This window comes from Papio anubis, chromosome 8 (genome assembly GCF_008728515.1).
Source record: "Papio anubis isolate 15944 chromosome 8, Panubis1.0, whole genome shotgun sequence".
NCBI lineage: Eukaryota > Metazoa > Chordata > Mammalia > Primates > Cercopithecidae > Papio > Papio anubis.
The window spans coordinates 89,050,502-89,058,548 of NC_044983.1; the positions used below are offsets into that span (position 1 = coordinate 89,050,502).

An 8,047-nucleotide genomic window follows, 5' to 3' on the forward strand; every position below is an offset into this window, starting at 1 on the left:
ATGGACATTTTTGGTGGTTATAAGATTTTATATTTTATTTCAGAACTATGAAGATGTTCCACTATCTTCTGGCTTCCACAGTTGCTAATGAGAAGTCAGATGTTGGTCTAATGTTTGTTTCTTTAAAGCAGTGGTTCTTGGGGTCTGGTCTCCTGACCAGCAGCATCAGCATCACCTGGGAACTTGTTAGAAATACATACTCTTTGACCCCACACCCCAGATCTTCTGAATCAGAAACCTGGGGATGGGGCCTAGAAATGTGAAGTTTTTGTTTTGGTTTGAAACAGGGTCTTGCTATGTTGCCCAGGCTGGTCTCAAACTCCTGCATGCAAGTGATCCACCCACCTTGGCCTCCCAACATGCTGGGATTACGGGTGTGAGCCACCATGCCCAGGATTGGTTTGTTTCTTAATAGAGAGATATTTACAGTCTGTTTTAACAAGACCTCCAGGTGACTCTGATGTAACTTAAAGTTTGAAAACTATTGCTCAAAAGATAACCTGTCTTTTTTCCTCTGGTTGATGCTAAGATAATCTTTTTACCATTGGTATTCTCTGGTTCCTTGTGCCTAAGATTTCTTTTCATCTCTTCAATCTGTTTATATTTTCCTCCTGAAATGAAAAATCTACAGCCACTATATTTTGCAGTAATTGCCTGGGCTCCTTCTCTGTCTCTCATAGGTAACTCCAGTTGGAAATGGTTCAGTTCTTTATCTTCTGCCCTCATGGTTCTTAGCCGTATTTATGTTTCTCAACTCTTTTTCTGCTTACCTTGCATTTATTGCTACAAGTAGCTTTTAAACTTCAGCCTTCATAAAAATTTCATGTAGAGTTTGTTAAAGTACTAATTCATCAGCCCACCCCAAAGAGTCTTAATTGAATTTCGATATGATCTGGGTATCAGAATTACTTAAAGTGCTCCAGGGGACATTTATGCAGCAGACTGTATTTAAGAAACAAATTCTTTTTTTTGGCTGTGTGTAATCTAAAAGCTATTTACTTAGGTCTTTTGTTGTGGGTTTCCATTTTGCTTTTATTTTAGCAATTGTAATTGTCCTTTAGAAATCATAAATTCTTAATTTATATTTTTATATATATTTACATATTTTGTATATATAATTTTATATATATATATAAAAGGGGTTTTTTGAGACAGGGTCTTATTCTGTCACCCAGCCTGGAAGTGCAGTAGCATGATCTCGGCTCACTGCAACCTCCACATCGCAGGTTCAAGTGATCCTCCCACCTCAGCCTCCCAAATAGCTGGGACTACAGGCATGCACCACCACGTTTGGGTAATTGTTTTGTATTTTTAGTAGAGACAGGGTTTTACCATGTTGGCCAGGCTGATCTTGAACTCCTGACCTCAAGTGACCTTCCCGCCTCAGCCCCTCAAAGTGCTGGGATTACAGGCATGAGCCACCATGCTGGGCCTATATTTACATGAATAACAGTAGTAGAAATAGTCCTAGTACGCACAGAAAGAAATACCAGTCAGTAAAAGTAACAAAAGAATTATTCTCTCTGTAATATTTACATCTGCAAATTCTGAATATCCTGGGACACTATGATTAAGTTGAATATGGGGATAAAATCAAATATTGGGAGAATTATGGTCACAAGAGAGCTCATAATGGAACAGTTTGGAGCAACATTTGTTTTGGACCACAAACCTGATGCAGGAGGAAGATCTAAAACTGAGGAGCAGGGCTAGGTCGAGGTGAGGTCTGTGAGTGCAGTGTCAGCTGCCACTCACTCTGAGCCACCCCTGTGCTTGTCTGACTGGCACTGGAAGCCCCTCCTTAAATACTGCACACTTATCTAGCAGCCTGGGTTGCCTCATCCCAGTCTTGGCCCTGGTGAGAAGAAAAACAGATCCCAATAAGAGTAGAGTAAGATTTGTAGAAATAGAAAGATAGAACTGCTTTTGCCATGCTGTAAAAGAAAATTAAAAGAGAAATTAAGCAGCCTTAACAGCTCTGAAAAATTAACCTATCTGTTCTAACTCATCCAGGGTGACAGCATTCTAATTATCCTGGTTTTGTTTCACGTATCACATAGAAACGGGGCAGAACGTCTCTGAGTTCATGGATCCTACAGCTGTTCTAGACTCCCTGCTCCACATCCTGTCAGAGTCACTTAGATGCTAAAATCTCTTGCATTTGTATTCAGGGCTACCAGTTCTTTGAGATCCTCTGATATAGTTTGGATGTGTATCCCCATGCAAATCTCACACGGAAATGTCATTCCCAGTGTTGGAGATGGGGCCTGGTGGGAGGTGATTGGATTGTGGGGGCGGATTTCTCATGAACGGTTTAGGAGAATACACACCAGGGAGAAGCGTTACGAGTGCAGCGACGGCGGGAAAGCCTTCAACGACCATTCAGCCCTTAGGACCACGCAAGAACTCACCTCAAATAGAAGCCCTTTGACTGCAGTCAGTGTGGAAATGCATTCTGGACCCTCTCAGCCCTGAAAATCCACATGAGCGTTCACACTGGTGAGAGCCCTTACAAGAGTGATCAGTGCAGGAAGGCGTATGGCCGGAGCTGCCATCTCACTGCACACAAAAGAACGCACACCGGAGAGAGGCCCTATGAGTGTCACGACTGTGGGAAAGCTTTCCGGCACCCCTCCCACCTCAAAGAGCACGTGACGAATCACAACCGGGAGAAGCCCTGCGCATGCACGCAGCGCGGCAAAGCCTTCCGCTGGAAGCCGAACTTTAATTTGCACAAGAAGAACCTCATTGTGGAGAAGACCTATGCATGTGAAGAATGTGGGAAATCCTTTGGCGATCTCGCCTCCTGGAGGAAACACATGAGAATTAACATCGTCAAGAAACCCGTGGAATGTCAGCAGTGTGGGAAAAACCTTCCGAAACCAGTCCAGCCTTAAGACTCACATGAACTCACGCTGGAGAGAAACTGTATGGGTGCGATCTCTGCGGGAAAGCCTTCAGAGGGAGCTCAAACCTCACTGCACACAGGAAGATACACACACAAGAGAGGCGTTACGAATGCGCCACCTGCAGGAAAGTCTTCAGTGATTATTTATCCCAGCAGAGGCACAGGAGCATTCACCTTGTAAAGAAACACGCTGAGTGTAGGCAGTGTGGCAGAGCCTTCAGGAACCAGTCAACGTTGAAGACGCACATGCAAAGCCACAGGAGGGAGAAACCGTAGGAATGTGATCACTATGGAAAAGCCTCCAGCATCAGCTCCAACCTGAACATGCACAGGAGGATCCACACCGGGGAGAAGCCCTGTGAATGCCTTGTCTGCGGGAAAGCCTTCAGCGATCATTATTCCTTCAGGAGCCACGTGAAAACTCACCGGGGAGTGTGGAAAAGGCTCCAGTGAGCACGCCTGCTTTAAAGAAACAGGATTACTCAGATCAAAACCAGATCTCACGGGTGTAAGAGGAAGCCTCTTTCAGCCCGCACCTTACTGGGTGCAAAAGAATCCGTGTAACTTGAGAGAAGTCCAATTCCTTTAAAAACTGTGGGAAGACGAGGTGTTCTCATCCCATAGGAGATTTGTGAGAACTCACGCTGGGGGTGAAAATGTACATCTGTAGCATGGAGAAGCCTTCGGGGTACATTCAGCTTTTAACAATCACAGAAGGACTTACGGCGAGAAACCCCAGGATAGCATTTAATGTCAAAATGACTTCAGCACCACTTGTAGCCTCTGGGCCCATGAGTAATAAGCACACTAGGGAGAATCTCTGTAAATGCAGTGACTGGGGAAACCCTTCCTGGTCTCAATGGATTCCTCAGGACAGAAATCACACTGAAGAGAGAAATCACTGAAGTAAGGAATGTGGGAAGGTCATGAAGAGGTCCACAAACCATGACTGGCTGTCTATCGTATGGCTTGCAAGCTAACAATAGTTGGTCCATCTTTAAAGGGGAAGAATGTGTAATAGAGAACATATATGGCCAACGAAGTCTGAAATACTTCCTGTCATCTGTCCCTTTCCAGAGAAACTTGACTGACCATTTGTCTGCAGCAGGGGTTCTCAGCCAAGCCGCAATTTTTCTGTCCGGGTGTCATTTGACAATGTCTGGAGACATTTTTGGTGTTAGAACTGGGGGAAGGTGCTCCTGACTTGTAGTAGGAAGACATCAGGGATGCTGCTGAGTACCCTCCAGTGCACAGGAGCCCCCCACAACAAAGAGTTATGTGCCCCCAAACGTCACTGTTGCTGAGGTTGAAAACAATCACGCAGTCAGGTTCCTCAATTATTACCTACAACAATTACTCAGTTTTCTGAATCTTCTGAGCACTTACGCTAGGAGAAATTTCTTTTACAAAACCTTTAAAACACAATCAGTGCTGACAATTCCTATGTGGAAATGATTCCAGCCATGGTCCCCTCACTTGTGCATGTGAATATTCTCACTGGGGGAGAACCCCAACAGGATTTTTGTGTGAATTCAGGATTGCACTTAATCTCTCATCATGAAAACAGACCCCACTTATACATTTTTCATCTTCATTTTTAAGGTTACACTCCTCTAAATAGCCCTAAAGCCTCATCACAAAAGGTTTGTATATAGTATTTTTACTGTAGCTTCATCCTTGATAATGTCCTAATTGCCTTTTGGACAACCTACTTGACCAATCACATATTTAGATCTGTGTTACATGTGGGTATTTCTCAGTACTGGTTTGTTACTGGCACCTCATTCACACGCGTTGTGACCAGAGCATGACGCCTCCATGAAGTGGTGGTATGTTTGCAGCCTGCTGTCCAGCCAAGAGTGGCAGATACTTCTAGTGGCTTCCCTGGTGTCCACTCTCATCTTCTTCCCATATGAAGAAAATCCAGGTTCTGTCAGATTAGTAAGGTGTGCTATTTTTTAAAATCTCTTACAGGTTTTCTTGCAACTACGACCATCCATGTCCCACAACCCTGGCCACTGACAAATCAGCGGATGTCACCGCATGGGCTTCTGAGAAAGCTCTTGAACAGGGGTTGTTCTTAAACCTGAATTCTTCCCTGTATGTTTTGCTCTTTGCTTTATCCCCTACTTCTCACCTTATAAGGACATCCAGTACCTAGTATTGGAAGATCCACCTTATGACCATGTGGATGAAAGCCACAGTATAAGGAAGTGACTGCAGAAAGCCCACAGTGACCCTGGCCTACCCTGTGGCTTCTTTGAGTGTCTGCACCAGCCCTGGACTTGTTACTTCCAGACTTCCTATCACATGAGAAAAAATAAAACTGATTATTGGTTTAAGCTGCTATGGATATTTGTTTTCCTTTTAAATTTATTTATTTTAAAAAATGAAATAATTGGGGGTCTCACTATGTTGCCTAGGCTAGACTCAAACTCCTGGGCTCAAAGAATCTTCCTGCCTCAGTCTCCTAAATAGCTGAGAATACAGGCATGTGCCACCACACCTGGCTTGTTTTTCTATTTAATTTATTTATTGATGGGAGTGGGGCTCTACACCCAGCTGGATGCTGCCTGGAGCCCATACACCTGGTCATTGGTGAGTTTTATAACTAGTACCTAAATGTGTGGGCATAACAAGTATACAATATACATAACATGTGTATCGGTTTTCACAAAAGTTCAAGGAGACAGGTATCGTCAGCGTCTCTGTTTTCCATACAGGGAATCTGAAGCACGAAAGCTGAGGTTTACTTGTCTGAGATCAACCTGCTAGCTGGTAGCAGTGTTTGCCTTTGAACCCTCTTGTCTGGTTCTGGAGCTTATACCTCCTTTATGCCAGGCACAGGCACTGCTCTGTGGTGTCCAGGGTCTATAGCAGTGGTTCCAAATTTTTGCCCTAGTGGTACTTGGGTGTGGGGCACCTGATAAACAAACCAGTAAACATGTTGTGCATCAGGTGGCGGTAAATGCAATGGAAATAACTATGGAGGGAGCACGTAGGTTGAAGGAAGCTATAAGGTGGGTAGGGAAAGCCTTGCATTTAAGCAGAGATGTCAGGGAACTGCAAGCATGTGTCCTTAATCTCAGGAAGATCGCCCTTGGCAACTCAAAGGCCACGAAGAAGAACTGTGCCTGGGGAAGCCCTGCAACAGCAGAGGGGCTGGTGTGCGGGAGTGAGGCAAGCCTGGGCATCATAAGAGGATGATGAGGTCAAAGCTGTATCAGAGACTGTTCACAAGGGCATCTGGCTGGTTAACTAGATCTTGAACAGAAGAATGACAACTATCCAATTTCAGTTTTCAAAAGGATCACAGTGGTTTCTGGATTGAAAGGCTAAAGAGGGATGAGACATGAACAGAAACCAGTGAGAAGGTCATTGCAGAATTCAAGTGAAATGTAATGGTGGACAGATTAAGTAGTGGGAGGAGTGGTTTGAGAACCACATTGATGAATATAGTCAGAGTTTCGTTTTCACTTCCAGACAGTGATAATTTTATCGTTATCCCACTATTATGCTTTGTAATGCTAATGAACAGTTGGTTTTCCCCATTTTTCCCAATTATGAACAGTGGTGCTGTAAGGTTTACATGCCTTCTGGAGCACTGGTAACTTTTTCTTTTTTTTCTTTTTTTTTTTTTTTTTTTTTTTTTTTTTTTGAGACGGAGTCTCGCGCTGTGTCGCCCAGGCTGGAGTGCGGTGGCGCGATCTCGGCTCACTGCAAGCTCCGCCTCCCAGGTTCACGCCATTCTCCTGCCTCAGCCTCCGAGTAGCTGGGACTACAGGCGCCCGCCACCACGCCCGGCTAGTTTTTTGTATTTTTAGTAGAGACGGGGTTTCACCATGTTAGCCAGGATGGTCTCGATCTCCTGACCTCATGATCCACCCGCCTCGGCCTCCCAAAGTGCTGGGATTACAGGCTTGAGCCACCGCGCCCGGCCTACTGGGAACTTTTTCAAGGAGTGCGACGTTGCTGGGTTGTTAGGTCTGTTCATGTTCATCTTATCAGTATAATGCCAACGTCATTTCTACAGTGGTTGTGTAATAATACCCTGTGTGTGTGTGTGTGTGTGTGTGTGTGTGTGTGTGTGTGTTAAAACAGGTTTTATTGAAATGTAACATACATATAGAAATGTGCTTAATTCATAAGTATACAAACCAGTTATCACATGAACACTTCTACATAACCACCAGGTCAAGGAAGAATATTCCCAGTATTCCAGACACCTCCTCTTTTTCCCTCCAAATTACACTCTTCTCTACTCTGTAGGTAACCAGTATTCTGACTCTGACAGTATGGTTTGACTTTTTGTTTTGAGCCCTGTGCAAATGCAGCCATACAGTATGCATTCTTTCTTTTTTCCTTCTGTCCATCTTAATTTTCCCAATATTTTTGTGAAATGATACATATTGTTTCCTGTATCTCTAACTAGTGCATTTTTACTCTGTTCCTTTGTTTGAATCGTCCACAATTCATTTAAGCATCTTGTACTGATGACCATTGAACTTTGCAGTTTGGGGTTATTGTGATTAATACTGCTATGAGTACATGTTAATATTTCTGGTTGTGCATGGTGTGTGTACTTGTCTTGGGTGCATACCTTGGACAGAAATTGTTGGGTCATATGAGACGCATTTGTTCATTTTCAGTGGATGCTGCCACTGAAATCAGAAATACTCTTTCCTACCCCAGGTCAATCTTCACAGTAAGAACCTAGTTGGGCTCCTGGAGAGAAAATTCAACAAAGGTAGGAGAGAGGTTGTGAGTCTTTCAATTTGGCGTTTGTCTTGGAAGACTGTCAAATTTTCTTTTTCCTTCACCACCCAATTGCCAAAGGATCCCTCTCCCTTTGCTTCTGTCTTCCAGAAGCCTTGTTCTTAGAAGACTCTTTGATATGGTTTGGCTGTGTCCCCACCCAAATCTCATCTTGAATTGAGCTCTCATAGCTCCCATGTGTTGTGGGAGGGACCCAGTGGGAGGTCATTGAATCATGGGGGTGGGTCTTTCCTGTGCTGTTCTTGTGATAAGTGAGTAAGTCTAACCAGATCTGATGGTTTAAAAAGGGGAGTTCCCCTGCACAAGCTCTCTTGCCTGCCACCATGTAAGACATAACTTTGCTCCTCATTCACCTGCTGCCAT

At 44.1% G+C, this 8,047-nt stretch overlaps 1 pseudogene; it reads left to right on the plus strand.

Moving 5' to 3' along the window:
- The first annotated feature begins 1,344 nt into the window (after positions 1 to 1,344).
- On the plus strand, positions 1,345 to 4,157 carry LOC110743979 (annotated as a pseudogene).
- The last annotated feature ends 3,890 nt before the right edge of the window (positions 4,158 to 8,047 follow it).